Below are 15,267 nucleotides of genomic sequence, written 5' to 3'. Positions count from 1 at the left end.
CAGCATTTCATCACAATTAAGACTAAAAAGAGATAGAAAGATATGTTAAGTCTGAAGAGACGAAGAAAAATAAATCAGTGACCCCTCCTACATCTCATAATAAGCAACATTGAGGTAAATACGTCACTGTCTCTTTAAGACAAGTCAGCCCCGGTGGCTTGTGGGACGCCCGTGGAAGATCCCGAATGTACACAAGGTTCGGCCGCCATAGAAGCATGTCCTGGTCAGGGTCAGGGTCGAGTTAGGCGCACGCTCTTCTCAGCTCTTCCCCTCGGTGGAAGCAGTGACGCGGCCCCATGACCCGGACCACGTTGGCTGCTGTTACAGAAGCAACAATGGCCCCTTCCTTCTCGCCTTCCCCCGCACCCACCACGGGGGGTCAAGTGATGTGGTTTGGAAGAGCCAAAGAAAATGACAAAGGAAGACTGGAGAAAAAAGGATCTAGAAAGCTGGGTAATGCCCCCCCAGTGTAGATGAAGAAGGAAAAGATATCTTCATGGTATATAGATCCATCAAAAAGACCCACACCAAAGCATCAGAGACCCCAACCTGATAAAGACTATAGTTCACCTGGAGAATGGCATCAGAGGGGCGAAAAAAGAGAATGTTGTGACTTGGAGATACCCCAAAAGAGCACCTAATGAACATATCCAACCTCAGCTTATGTTTGACTGTGATGGTCAAAGGGATAGGTGGAATTGCAGCAACTTAGAAGAGCATTTGAAGATTGTAGAAGAATACGCTAAAGTTAATCTGGCCAAACATACACTGAATGCTCAGAAGCTACATGAAAAACTAGCCTCAGGAAAGTTACTGAATCAAGTGAATTTACCAAAACATCAGTGGAGAGAAGAACCAAATTCTCAGAGGGAAAGAGACCATAACAGTGTTCAAGAAGACATTGCTAAACATTTGTGAAATCAGATCCCAGTTCTACCTATTAAGATCCAGAAACAAGAACAATTGGAGAGAATCCTTATACCAATGCAGGAAGGAATCCTGATTCCTTCCTGAAGACAATTTTGATACACTGGAGATACAATTTTAATTGCACAAACACAGTTTTGCCTGGGAGGCTTATGACAAAGGGTCTGAAGTGCATCTCCATGCAGATCCAACAAAACTGGAGTTGCTGTGTAAATTATTTAAAGCCAAGAAAGAAGATTTCAAAGAACAACAGAAAGTGTTATAGAGAAGTATGGAGATCAAGAATACCTAAATGTACTCCCTCCTCCCCCTGCCCCCAGTTACTATTAGCTTAGATGGAAGGCTATGTGAAATATTCAAGGCATGGAACAGTCATCAAAGGACAAGAGTGAGCTTTTGCCTGCTCTTAAGTATGAGGAGGATGTCAAGATCAACAATTATAAACAACTGGGATTCCTATTGGAAAGAAAGTAGATGGGAGTGCAAGTGCTGTCACTCCTTTGCCAAGTTTTCCTACTGTACTGGAGAAGTTGGGAAGGAAATTGCTAATGCAGATGAATATATTCCCAATGATGCTGTGGGAGAAGAACAAATGAACTGACCAAAAATTCTGATGGAGCTTCACTAAGAGAAACACAAAAGAGAAAAAGAAGAAACATAGGAAGAGTAGTTTAGACAGTAAAGGTGAAGAAAAAAGAAACATGAAGAACTGAAAAGGGCATTAAATGCTGAGCAGGCCTGCCCCTTCCATGACAAGGAGATCATGCAGTAAGATAAGAGAAAGAGGCCCTACAATAGCACCTGTGAAGCCCAAGAGCCTATAGAAGAGGAAATAGAGGCATAAAGGATGAAACACCAGAGGCCAGATGATCCCATGACTTGTTCTCTTGGATAGCAATGACATGACTTGGAAGGAGATTCAAGATACCCAACTTGTATATATTCTTTTTATTCTCTTGCTAAACAGAGATGGAAAAATCCTCACTTGTTTTTCTTATTGTCTGTCTTTTAAATAAATTTCTGGAATGCTTTCATTAGAAAAAAAAGTAACAGTGAGACTGTGGCATAAAGGATAGCAGTATGTATACAGTAGTGCCTACATTTAAAAGAGAACTTGTGACTCTGAAGGGTCATTGAATCGCAGGGTTACATGAAATCGTGTAATACAGTTCAAAGGGCATCAAATTTGGAGTCAAATAACATGAATTGAAATTCCAGCTCTTCCACTTATGTGTGGGACGTAGGGCAATTCATTTAACTCTCTGGCAAATGAGGGTGTTGGATTAAATGACCTCTCAAGTCAGTTCCAGTTCTAAATATATGATCCTAAGTTTAAAAAAAAAAAGTTTGTTCCTATTGCTTTCTCTTTAAAGAAAAAAAATTACTTGTTTTTAAAATTATGGGATGGAAACATGAAACATAATCGCATAAAGTTGCAGTATAAGTATATACTGAAATTCACTATTATTGCTAACTACAGAGGAAGAGACACAGGATGGGGACTAAGAGCAAATAAAAAGGAAGGGAATGGAAAAATTAGGATGGGGGAAGGGAAAGGCAAGAGAAGACAAAGAGAAGCACAGATACATTAAAACAGAGGGTGGGGGAAAGCAGGTAGACAATGCACACATGCACATAGTTGTGGAGTGGCATATAGTGAGAGGAAGGAGAAGAGATTGAGTAGTTTCTTAGCATCAATTGCAGTAAAACCTTGTGAACCACAGCCTTCAGTTCATTAGTGCTATTGGCCTATGAATAATTAATCATGTGTAATACCTGTGATTAGCCACTGTTAAAACCTCAAGCACACCAAATGCAAAACTTGTACCCTGCAGTAAAATTATGGGAGAAAACAGGCAAGTCACATAGGCTAAACTGGTTTAGATAGATTACAATCTGCAGTATTGGAGGATATATCCCTATCAATGATAGTATTAATTGGAGTATTTGACTCCAACTACACTGGGACCCCTGATACCACTATAACCCACCACTGAGGCTGTAACCAAAGCAAGATAACTTCACAGGGAACTCAATTCAGAGGAAGAAAATGAGTATGCTAGGAAAGGTAAAACTTAGGTGGTCTATTCCTTGTTTTATTCTTACTCAAAAGAACTAAGTCATGTTGAAGATCCCTTAACACTTAAAAATCTTTTGTTTCTATTCCACCAGCTACAATGATGAGAAACTGAGCATCATATGAAATGAGATGAGATTACAGAGATGACTGAAGTGGTCTAAGGGGCAAGAATAAAAACTCAAAACTGTTGACTGTAATTTCAGGCATTCCATGATGAACAACCTAGTAGTTGCCAGTAACCAGGTCCCAAGCACCCATACTGCTATGCTGTAATCCTTGTTTGATAGAAACTATTGTGAAACAACCTGTAGTATTCTGTAAACCTGTGCGATCAGATATAGAGGAAAAGGAACAATCTGTGAAAAACAGGAAAAGCTTACGGCTCTGTCCCAAGTCTGTGGGCTGGCAACAATCCATCAAAATTTTTACCAGTCTGCAAAACTTTTATTACCAAAGGTCTTTATTTATAAAAACTATAAAATCCTAAACTGCAGTGGAAAGAACACTTCGGTTGAATTCAGAGGACCTGGGTTTGACTGCTGATTAAGGTGCTTACCAGCTGGGTAACCTTGGGCAAGTTGCTTCAGTTTCCTTTTCTGTAAAATAACAGCATAAGAGAAAAGTACTTTTAAGATTCCTTCTAGTTCTAAATGTTATGCCTCTAGATTTTTATTTCTCATCTTTTTCTCTTTGCTCCTCCTTATCCCTACCTCCTCATTCTCCCCAGCTCCTGGTAGCCCTTCTACCATGAGTGCCCTCATGATGACAACTATGAATAGTGTGGTATAGACAATTTAGATAGTTTTGTGTAGTTTGAGCTGGGAAATTCACTTCTGGAATTGAGAAATCTGTGCTAATATTATTAGAGCTATAGTCCAAGTACATTATGAATTAAATAGGCTTTTGTTAGCTGGCCTGGGAATTTAACCAATATTTAACACATTGTTTGCATAAGAAATTATTTCCAAGTTCCAAATGCTTGATTTTTCAAAAAGCAAACTTTTAGAAAACAATAGTAAGTTGGGATAGCTGACATTTCCTAATTCTCTCATACTTGATCTCCAATGATCCCTCTAATTTGTTTTTTAAAGTAATGAAATGACCATGCTACATAAATAGCAAATTATGATAGCTAAGAACTAATTAACAGAATTTAAGATTGCAATAGAAATCTTACCAAATTAATCTGATAGCCATGTAACCCACATCCTAGAATACCCAGGTGATGAATTCATATAGACTAGGTTCAGTCTGGGGGGTTTCTAATATATCATTCTTTGACTCATGCTCCCACCCAAGATATGTCATGGGAATATTAGAACATTCATATATCTATATTTCTACAAATATAAGTAAAAGGGCCCTTAGCTCCTTTGCTAACAATCTGTATTAGATATAAGACAGTCTTTATGTCATCCCATAGGAATAATGGGGGTGGGGTGGGGAAGAATACAAGGAATTCATGAGAGTCATAAATAGGTAAGGATAATTCTTAGTTTCCACTTCCAAAAATCCTACATTCAGCTCCTTCCCTACATGGCCAAACTTTCTGAGAAAAGGTTTTCTATAGCTAATGCCTCTACTATCTCACTAACTCTCAATTTATTACAATCTTGCTTCTGACTCTACCACTGTACAAAAACTGATTTTAAAAGGGCACTAATGGGGTGCTAATGATGGATCCCTAAAAGGTCCTGGACTTTCCCATGTGGCCCAGGTCCCTGGCGATTGCCTGGGGCACCCAGCCCTTCCCAGTTAATAATCCTTTCAACTGCCCTTTTATTGTAGCCCTCTTTGTCTGCACCTGGCCCCACCCTAAACCTCCACTCCTTAATCCCTTTGAGACTCCTTCTTTGTTACCTCCAGATCTGTTACCTCCCAGTCACTCCAAGCTATTGGCCACACTATAAAAAAGGTCAGTCTTGTCTACCAAATTGCTCAGATTCCTTAAGAATCTGGCCCACTTCTACTATTGGTGATACAATAAACCTTGTCTCTGACTGAAAGAAGGCTTGGGTCAAATTCTTTCAAGGCAGGTCCTGAACCTTTTGCCCTTGAATTTTGGGGTTCCCAGCACCCCTAGACCGCAACAGCACCAGTGACCTAATTGCCAAATCCAATGTCTTTTTCTTTTCCCTTCCTCAATCTTCTTGGACCTCTCTTGTTAATATCTGATGTTAATTACCACCCACCCCTATTATGAGATACTTTCTTCTTCCTAGACTTCCAAGATATGACACTTTCCTGGTCCTCCTACCCCTCTAACTTCTCTATCTTTGTTTTTGTCCTCTTCATGAAATCTGAAAGTGGGCATTGCACAAGGCTTTGTCTTTGACCTTCTTTTCTTTTTTTATATTATCTCCCTTTGATAAGCCCCTTCACTTTCAAGGCTCACAAGTTTGTATCTCTTGTTCCTGCTTTCTCCTCTGCAATCCATCTTTTATACCACTGCTGGAATAATCTTTTTTACATATTGATCTGGTCCTTTCATTTCTCTGTTCCAACATCTGCAATGGTTATTTATTAAGTAAAGTTGTAACCACTTTTTCCTGACATTCAAGGCAATTTGCTATTTGGGGCCATATTGCTGTTTCATCCTTATTTTATACCTCTCCCTTCTAGTCATCCTAGGCTCCAGCCAAACTACACAGCTCTATTCCTCAAAAATACACTGTTTTTCCACTTTTGTACTTTGTTCAGTATGCCTGGAATAAGTTCTCTCCTCTTTGCCTATTAAACTTCTATAAAGCCCAGCTCAAATGCTACTTCCTTTGAGAAATTTGTGATCTCCCCATTATTAATACCTTGCCTCTAATTTCACATAGCACTTGTCTGTGCCTCTCTAATTCACTATAACCTATTACTGTATTTTTATGTTTTTGTACATGTCATTCCCCTACTGAACTGTAAATTCTCTAAGTCTTTGTCTTATTTAAACTTTTGCATTAAACCTAGAGCCTGGTGCCATAAGCACCTCATGTTTGTTGAATTCAATGGAAAATTCCTTGAAAAAAAATGGACAGTTGGCTAGGACTTAGAAATCTTTTTTGTTGAAGAATACAAGTTCCTTGAAGGCAGGGATTATTTAATTTTGGGTTGTTTTTTTTTTTTCATCCTTAGCACAGCATCATGGTTAGCATTTATATAGTACCTACTAAGAAGCAGGAACCATGCTAAGTGCTTTATACCATGCTAAGTGCTTTATAAACATTACATATATTCTACCTTAGGATGATAGGATCATGGGTTTAAAGCTGAAAGGATCCTTAAAAGTCACATCACCCCAACTTTCTCATTTTACATATGAGAAAATTGATGCATAGAAAGGTTGTGACACTTAGCTATTAAATGACAATTGAGATTTAGACCCAAGCCATATTATTCTTCAACACACCAAACTGTCTCTGTATGTCTAGATTAGGTATCAACTTTGTTGCCTATTGAGTTCTTTTTTTGTAAAAAATCAACAGGTTGGCTGATACAAGCAATATAAGTCTCTTATCTGTAATTTGTGCATTTCTATAGCATCACAGAGTGAAGATTTTTGTGAGATCAAAGCAATGAGAAATTGTCTTCTATCTTCTGTAGAAAAGAAAAGAAAGAGTTGTCTCTCCTTTCTGGCACATGATGTCCTGCCCCATAAAGCCCAAAGGAAAAGTCTGACAATTCATAAGTTTCCCCCTTGGTTTTAAAAATGTTATCAAAATGTTATGGTTCTCAGTTCTAGAGTTAGAAGGATCTAAGTTCAAATCTGGTTTCAAATACTTACTAGCTGTGTGGCCCTGAGCAAGTCGCTTAACCCTGATTCCCTCCAAAAAAAATGCTATGGGTCTGAAATTAAGAAATTGGATCAATATCATCTTCCTATATGTTATGGTTGTAGTATTAACAACAATGATGATAATATTTACATAGCCATTTCTGGTTCTACACATATGTCATTAAATACAGTGTATTAAATAATTTATATGAATTCTCATTTAATAATATTAACAACTGACTTCTAGGCAGCTGGGTGGCACAGTGGCACAGAGTGTTGAGTCTGGAGTTATTAGGAAGACCTAATTTAAATCTATCCTCAGACACTTACTAGCTATGTGACCATAGGTAAGAAGCTTAACTTCTGTCTGCTTCATTTTCTTCATCTGTAAAATGGGATTAATAATAGCATTTCCATGGCAGTGTTGTTCATTCATTTATCTCCTAAGCTCATTTATTTCAAAGAATTTTTCATTGAATTCAACAAATATTTATAAAGTGCCTGTAAGGCGAGGCTCTGGGTTTAATGTGAAGTTTAGATAAGACAAAGACTTAGAGAATTTACATTTCAGGAGGGAGAAAGCATATACATAAATACATAATATACAGTAATGGGTAATAGTGAAATAGAGATGCACATGAAAGTGCTATGTGAAATCAGAGGCAGAAAGGTGTTAATGTTGGGGGATCATAGAAGATTTCATGAAGGAAGTAGAATTTAAACTGGGTTTTATAGAAGTTCAACAGGCAAAGAGGTGAGAGCTTATTCCAGGCATAGTAAGCAAAGTATGAAAGCAGGAAAACAAAGTATATTTTTGAGGAATAGAGAGAATTGTACAGTTTGGTTGGAGCCTAGAGTGTGACCTAGAAGGGAGAAATATAAAATAAGGATGAAATAGCAGGGTGGCCCCAGAGAGTAGATTGCCTTGAATGCCAGGCAAAGTGATTAGAACTTTATTTAATCAGCAATAACCTTTGCAGATTTTGGAGCACAAAAATAACAGAAACACACTTCCCTGTGTTAATTTCTTCCTACTTATCCTCCAGATAGCTTGCTTTGTATAGATGTTTGCATGTTGTCTCATTAGATCGTAAGTTCCTTGAGGACAGGAACCATTTTTTTTCCTTTGTTCTTATCTCTAGCACTTAGCACAGTGTCTAGTTATTGGTAGGTGCTTAATAAAAGATTATTGACTGATTATCGATTAAGTGCTTTGCAAACCTTAAAGTACTACATAAGAGCTATTGTCATCATTATTATTAAGATTTAGATTTAGACTTTTAGATGACTTTCGATAGCTGTCTTAAGATTTACAAAGTGCTTTAGATACATTATTTCATTTGATCTTCATAATCATCCTATTAGTTAGGTAATAATGTTATTGTTACCATTTTGTAGAAGAAGAAACTGAGATTCAGTAGGGAGTAATAACTTGCTCAAATTCCCCAACCTAGGTAGTGGTGGAGACTGAATTTGTCAGATCTTCTGACACCAAGGGTATTGACATCACCATTATACACACTGTCTTTCATTAAGAGGTGCTATCTCTTAAATGTCTAATATACAGGATCATTTTAGTGCCTTAGAGGAAGGTCTGGAACTCTCTATAGACTGCTCCTACCATTTAGACAACTCTTTATTAACATAAAATCTATTTTTAATATAACACATTATGAATTCTTCTATATGTATTCATTCCCCCACAACAGTGTTGTCATTCTCTTTGCTATAGCAACTTGAAAACTAATGAACAGAGAATAAAAGAATCCTTTTGTGAATTCTATTTTAGTTAAAATAGTTATGCCCTCTCTCAATTATTTATCATTGGCAGGACCTAGAACAAAGAAAATTAGTGAATTAAGGAGACATCTTAAAATTAATTCAATTCTACTAAAGAACATTCAGGAGTTACCATAAAATAGATTGGCCCAATCATACATAGATTTATACTCCAGTCCCACCTCCAAACGCTGCACCAACAATCTTTCAATGGTACCTATCAATGTTTATTCTCACTAACTTCAAAAGTTTATCTTTAATTGAAAATAAAGTTTATATTATGGATAAAAGAATGCCATTTTTAAATGACCAGTACAATCCTTACATTGTTCCCGAGGATGCTTGCTTTGATTAGGATATATCTTCTACCAACCAATCATCTTTTTGTGTCCTTTCATTTGTAATTTATATAGCACCTGAAATGTATTTCCAAAGCAAATTTCCCAGCATTTAAAAAAAATTTGCCATTGTAATTCCATTGTAGTATTAAGTAAAAAAAGAATCATTCCCTAAGTTGAATCTTGTATCTCATTTGGGAAGTAAGATCTTGTTTTGGGTACTGAAAGAATTTTATTTTAGAGTATTGTGTCAAGATTTGTCATGGAATATTTTACTTAAATTGGAATGAAGTGCCATATTGATCTTGCAACAAGTATCGGTTACTGATTGAGATAGTTGCCTAAGAAGGTAGTTATAAAGCAATTGCTTTCTAATCTGAGAAATCTGCTTTAAGAATTAGAATGATTTTACACAAATTTATTTTATTTAAGCTTAATACACGTTTCAAACGTATAAGTTAGTTACTTATACCTAGGTTTATACTTGTTCATGTGTGATAAACTGCAACAAATGAAAGTTTGGGGGAATATTAGTTATTACCACAATAGTAGTTATTACCATTCTCACCTGATAACTCAGTGCACAACATTAGTATGTTAAATGAATAATTTAGGCTTATCATAGAATTATCAAGATCATGTCAATTAAGAACCATTATCCATGATAAGCTATCTGTATCACTATTCTTATAACACTTATATATCACTATTCTTATAACACTTATAACACTTTGGGTTCATTTCATTCACACTGTAAGAAACATTAAAGAAAAATTTGGGTAAACTGTGCAGACATTCACTTTTTAGTACCAAGGTCCTGGAGTTTCATTTTATGCTGCTGGTCCATAAGGCCTACAGTACCTTCTTTCTCTTTTGAGAGTTGGTAGTTAGTATCTTTAACTTTTGAAAAGGCAAGCAATTTCAAATCAAATAACCACTGAGGCATTATTCTTTCAGGTATTTAATTCTACTTCTTATAAATAATGATGATTAAAAGGATTTCCCTATTAGGAGTCCATAACTTCTATAGTTTTAAAATGGTAAAATAACTTTATCCTAGAGAAAGATCTTATTAAAATACTAAGGTATTACTTCAAAGGAGCTCTTCATAACCTGAACCTTCTCATTCTATGTTGAGGAAAGATGCTTGGGCTTACAGAATTATGGAAGTAAGGTTGTATTTAGCATCACATTTAGGCCTACAAACAACTATTAATCTTAACATTAAATATGTAAATTGAGCATCTCAGGTAAAGGTCATTCCATATAAACAGGGAAATAAATAGAAACTATGAGGAAATATGTGCTGGGAACTGACTTGGAAAAATGAGATACAAGTGAGACCATAGGTATATCCTTCTCAGTTCAATTACAGATTTTTTACAGATTTTTCCACAAAAACTGGCCACTGCCTTCCAACAATTTTCCCCACAGACACAGGAATTGATGATGTCAGGCATACATATAAGGTATAGTCCTACAACTATAAGCACATTACAGCTTTCTGGACCTGAGTCATCAGATTCTTTGAAACTGCCCCACCCCAGGATGAAGCTGCAAGGAGTACACAGGAATACATTGAAGTTCTTTTGCTTTTCAGTAAAACATATCAACATTACTGTACTGCCTCTCAGTTATACAAATTAGGTATTCTTTGTGGCACAAATAGAACGTTTCTTTTGTTTGTTTCCCAAAAAGGGAGACCATAAAGTAAATGTTTACCTTAATGTTTATGTTACATTTATATAGCATGAAGTTATACCCCCCAAACCCAAAGAAAATAGAAATTATTACATGTCTTTCTGTAATCTATAGCTGGAATATGAGAGAAAATCAAGGAAACTCTTTACAATATTTGGTTAACTGAGAGCCACTGCCAGCCTAGTACAAGTGGTCACATTGTTTCCTGCAACATGAAGAAGGGACTAGAGCCAAACATTTGGACAGCTGTGGGGTAGAGAATCAGAACTTCGTAATAGTGTTTCTCTTTGAGCCCTTCTTTTTGGCATTTGCAATAGACAATGCGTTAAATAACAAGTGTGTGACTATTCTTTGAGCTAAGAAAAAAATAACATGCACTGCCCTTTAAAAATGAAGATGATAAAACTGACACATTAGTAGGAAGTAGGCCATTTTCAAATAGTGATGATAGATTTGCCCTGACTCATACATAATCTCTCACTTGGTCCATGGGGAGCTGCAGTTAGACAAATTAGTTATGGACAAAAAGCAAAGGGATTGCCATTGGTCTTGTGGGCATTGTGTTTTAATTAGTGATTCCTTCAATTCTTCCATAGATCTGGCATATGCCACTGCCTTCTACAGTGCAGATCACATCATGATTGACTCTTTTCTTTGTCCCATTCCGGCATGAGAACAGTATTTATATTTGGGTGATTTCAAGGAATCTAGTTGAGCTGCAAAGTAGAATACATAGAGGGAAATAGTGGGCAATGAGACTAGAATGGTACAAAGATTTCAGATTGGGGGATTTTGTTTGCTAGGTTTAAAAGCTCAGACTTTATTGGTAGTCAAGAAGACATTAAAGTGTTTTTAGTACAGCACTGATACAACCAGATTGTGTACAAGGTCTGGTACCAGTAAAGAGAATGTATTTGATCCTGTTGACTAGTCAGTAACCTAGTACTGTGTCTATTTATTTATTTAAGTGCCAGATGGCTCAGGAGGAAAGAGTGAGGTTGGTAACTTTGCACAGCCCTGCCTCACTTAAATCCAATTCACCTACAAGTCATGACATTACCTTCCTGATGTCATATTCCTTTTCAACAACAAAGGACAAACAGTAGAAGTAGTAGTAGCTCCAGTGGGGATCCAACTGGCCAGTTCCAGTTGGGCAATGTAGCTTCTTCCTTCCATTCTTCCTTCCTTTCCTTTCTTTTCCTTCCTTCCTTCCTTCCTTCCTTCCTCTCCCTCCTATCCCTCAGTCTCATAAGGAATCATACCCTTACCTGCATATTCTTACTATCTGCCCAAAGGAATATACATTTTGATTGCTGAAATCTCACATATTTTGGGGTTTACAGGCTGGATTTCTTTTTTAAGGACCAAGATTAAACCTAAATCACTCTGACCCTCACTGACTGGCCAATAATAAGTCCCAGCCCCTTGGTCATTGTTTGGGTTCTGATGGCTCAGAGTGAAAGTAAATAGCAATTCTGTGTTTTGGCCAGAAACCCTGAGGGTCTTCCTTTCCCAGACTGATTTTTTTTTTAATTAGGTAAAAGAGGCCCTTTTTTGCCTCATTTCTTACATAGCCTTAATCACTGGATGGGCATTTCCACAGACAAATTGAGACCTGGGAAAGACCTTAGCTTCAAAAGACTAAGGTTTCCCACTTTGGGGCCCTCTCCAGTTGTCCTTATCTGTATCTTGCCACTAGACCCAGATGGCTCAGGAAGAGAGAGTGAGGCTGATAACTTTGCACAGCCCTGCCTTGCTTAAATCCAATTCACTTGTAAGTCATGACATCATCTTCTCTGATGTCATGGTCCTCTTCGAGAATGAAGGACAAACAAGTGTCTACTATGTGCCAGGCACTGTACTAAGCTAGTGCCTTCCCTCTACTGATTATCTCCAACTAATCCAGTGTACATCGAGTTTGCATAAAGTTACTTGAATTCTCTCTCCTCCACTACGTTGAGTTCCTAGGGACTGGGGACTGTCTTTTGCTTAGCACGTTGCCTGTCACATAGGAGGCATATTGAGTGACTAATTAAAGTTCTTAAGTCTTTCAAAGTTGTTGTTGTTGTTGTTGTTGTTGTTGTTTTACAATGCTAATCAACAGAGGGGAGGCACTAGCATTAAGGGGGATCTTTAATTAAAGGACTGCTTTCTCCTCTGGAATATTCTCCTCTCTCAGTTTTTGCTCTCCTCTAACCTGTTGAATTGCTTATTCCCCATGTCTTTTGTTGAATCATCATCTATATCCTGACAACCTATCTCCTGACCTATATTACCACCTCACCAACTCCTGGACATTTCAAACTGGTTATCTCATAGAAATTTCAAATTCACCATGTCAAAAACCTATTATTTTTTCTCTTCCCATATTGACACCTCTTCCAGACTGAATTATTTCTGTTGAGGGCACCTCCACATTTAAAAAACAACAACAACACATTTTTTTCCTCTCTATCTCACCTCCTCCCCCTCCTTTGGGGAAAAAGAAAACAAGACCCTTGTAACAGATATACATAGTGAAGCTAAACAAAATCCCACTTTGGCCATGTCTGAAAATACAGGTCTCATTCTGCATCTTGAGTCCATGACCTCTCTGTAAGAAGGTTGGCAGCTTATTTCATTATTGATTTCCCCAGAATTGTTGAATTGATTAGAGTTCTTAAGTCTTTGAGAGTTATTTGGAGGACACCACTACCCTTCCAGTCAACTACATTCACAACTCCAGAATAAATTTCAACTTCACTCTTTCTCAACTCATATCCAAATTAGTTTCCAAATGTTGTTAGTTCTACCTCCATAACACCTCTCACAGTTCACTTCTTTCCACTTGTACAACCACCACCCTAGTTAGGACCCTCATCACCTCTCAGTAGACTACTGCATACTGCATTGCATTCTACTTGGTTTCCCAGCCTCAAGTTTCTTCCCTCTCCAGTGCATCCTCCATACAGCCTCCAAAGGGATAATCTTAAAGCCCAGGTCTAACCAGGTTACTCCCTAATTCAATAAACTCCAACAAATAAATTCAATAAACTTCTTACCTCAGATCAAATATAAACTCCTTTGTTTGGCATTTAACACCTTTCACATCTAACTCCAACTATGTTGCCAGGCTCATTGAACATTACTGCTCTCCATACAAATTTGGTCCATATAAACTATCCTCCTTACAGTTCCTCAAACATGACCTGTAGCAGGTAGGGAATTGGCACAAAACTTTAAATGGGAAGATAGGATGAGCATAAGGATTTATTTAGGTTTCCAGATTCCCTTATCTGTTGTATACTCAGAGTGGTCTGCAAAAAAAGAGGGCTTTATAAGCCTCTCTCCTGATCCAATGAGTGACTAGGAAACAGTAGGTGGCTGTTTCTCAGGGTCTTTATTGGATCTCCCCCATTAATGGAAAAAATAAGCTTATCACCACACAAAATAATAGTTCTTTTTGCTACTATGTTGTGATTCTCACTGTCCTGGTGCTCCTTTAATTGGAATCCAGGCCCTCCAATGGCAACACAATACTCTCTAACTTCTTTCTCCATGATTTTGCAAAAGCAATCTTTTGTGCCTTGAATGTACTTCTACTCATCTCCACCTCTTAGAATGTCTAGTTTTTTTTCAAAACTAAGCTCACATGCCACCTTCTACATGAGGACTTTCCTGATACCCCCAGAAAGTAGTCCCGTTTTATATATTATGTGTATATCTTGAATATACACTCTGTTGTATATATATTCTGAATATACTCATATGTGTTCATCTTTCCTGAAAGAATGTTTGCTCCTAGAGAGCATGGAATGTTCCATTTCTATCCTTTGATCTCCGGCACCTAGCATAGTTTTTGACACATACTAGATGCCTAATATTTGTTGAATGACTAACTGGAGTAGGGTGATATTAGAAGTAAATATGATTATGAACCCTATTGCAGTAATAGCCCAGATAAAACAGATTAAAGCAGAGGGAATTAAAAGGAATAGACTGACAGGAGATGTACTTTAGATATAGGTTCAATAAGTTTGACAAATGATTGGACACAGGAAGTGAGAAAAAAGAAAAATCCTTAAGTTGACACGTTTGGGGCAAGGACAACTAGGAAAATGGTGGTACCATTGACAGAATAAAGAGCAAGCTTTGGGGGGAAACATGATAAATTCAGTTTTGAATATGCTGAACATAAGGTACCAAGGAAATATAAAGGTGGAGATAGCCAATGGTCATATTAGAAATATGAGTGGACCTTAGGAAAGATGTCAGGGCTTGAGAAATACATTTGTGACTCATCTGCATAGAGCTCATAGTTTTAGCCAGAAATGTTAAAACTCAAATAGAAATGAGGCCACTATACCATATATAAGGATCCAGCAGGTCATATATTGACTTAGAAAACCACACATTAATATTATCTATGTTTATTTAGGTGGTGCAGTGGATAAAGCCCTGCGCCTGGAGGCACAACTACTCATCTTCTTGAGTTCAAATCTGGCCTCAGACACTTGCTAGCTGTGTGACACTGGACAAGTCATTTAATCCTGTTACCTCAGTTTCTTCATCTGTAAAATGAGCTGGACAAGGAAATGGCAAACCACTACAGTATCATTGCCAAGATAACCCCAAATGGGTTCACAGAGGATCTGAAATGACTGAACAACAACATTGTATTTTTATTTATTTTGTTAAATATT

At 37.3% G+C, this 15,267-nt stretch overlaps 1 pseudogene; it reads left to right on the top strand.

The window, feature by feature from the left end:
- The first annotated feature begins 473 nt into the window (after positions 1 to 473).
- On the top strand, positions 474 to 1,822 carry LOC114045797 (annotated as a pseudogene).
- The last annotated feature ends 13,445 nt before the right edge of the window (positions 1,823 to 15,267 follow it).

This window comes from Vombatus ursinus, unplaced genomic scaffold (genome assembly GCF_900497805.2).
Source record: "Vombatus ursinus unplaced genomic scaffold, bare-nosed wombat genome assembly UNPS02014779.1, whole genome shotgun sequence".
In the NCBI taxonomy this organism is placed as follows: Eukaryota; Metazoa; Chordata; class Mammalia; order Diprotodontia; family Vombatidae; genus Vombatus; species Vombatus ursinus.
Note: the sequence above shows the minus strand (reverse complement) of the source record. Positions and strands in the feature narration are given on the sequence as shown.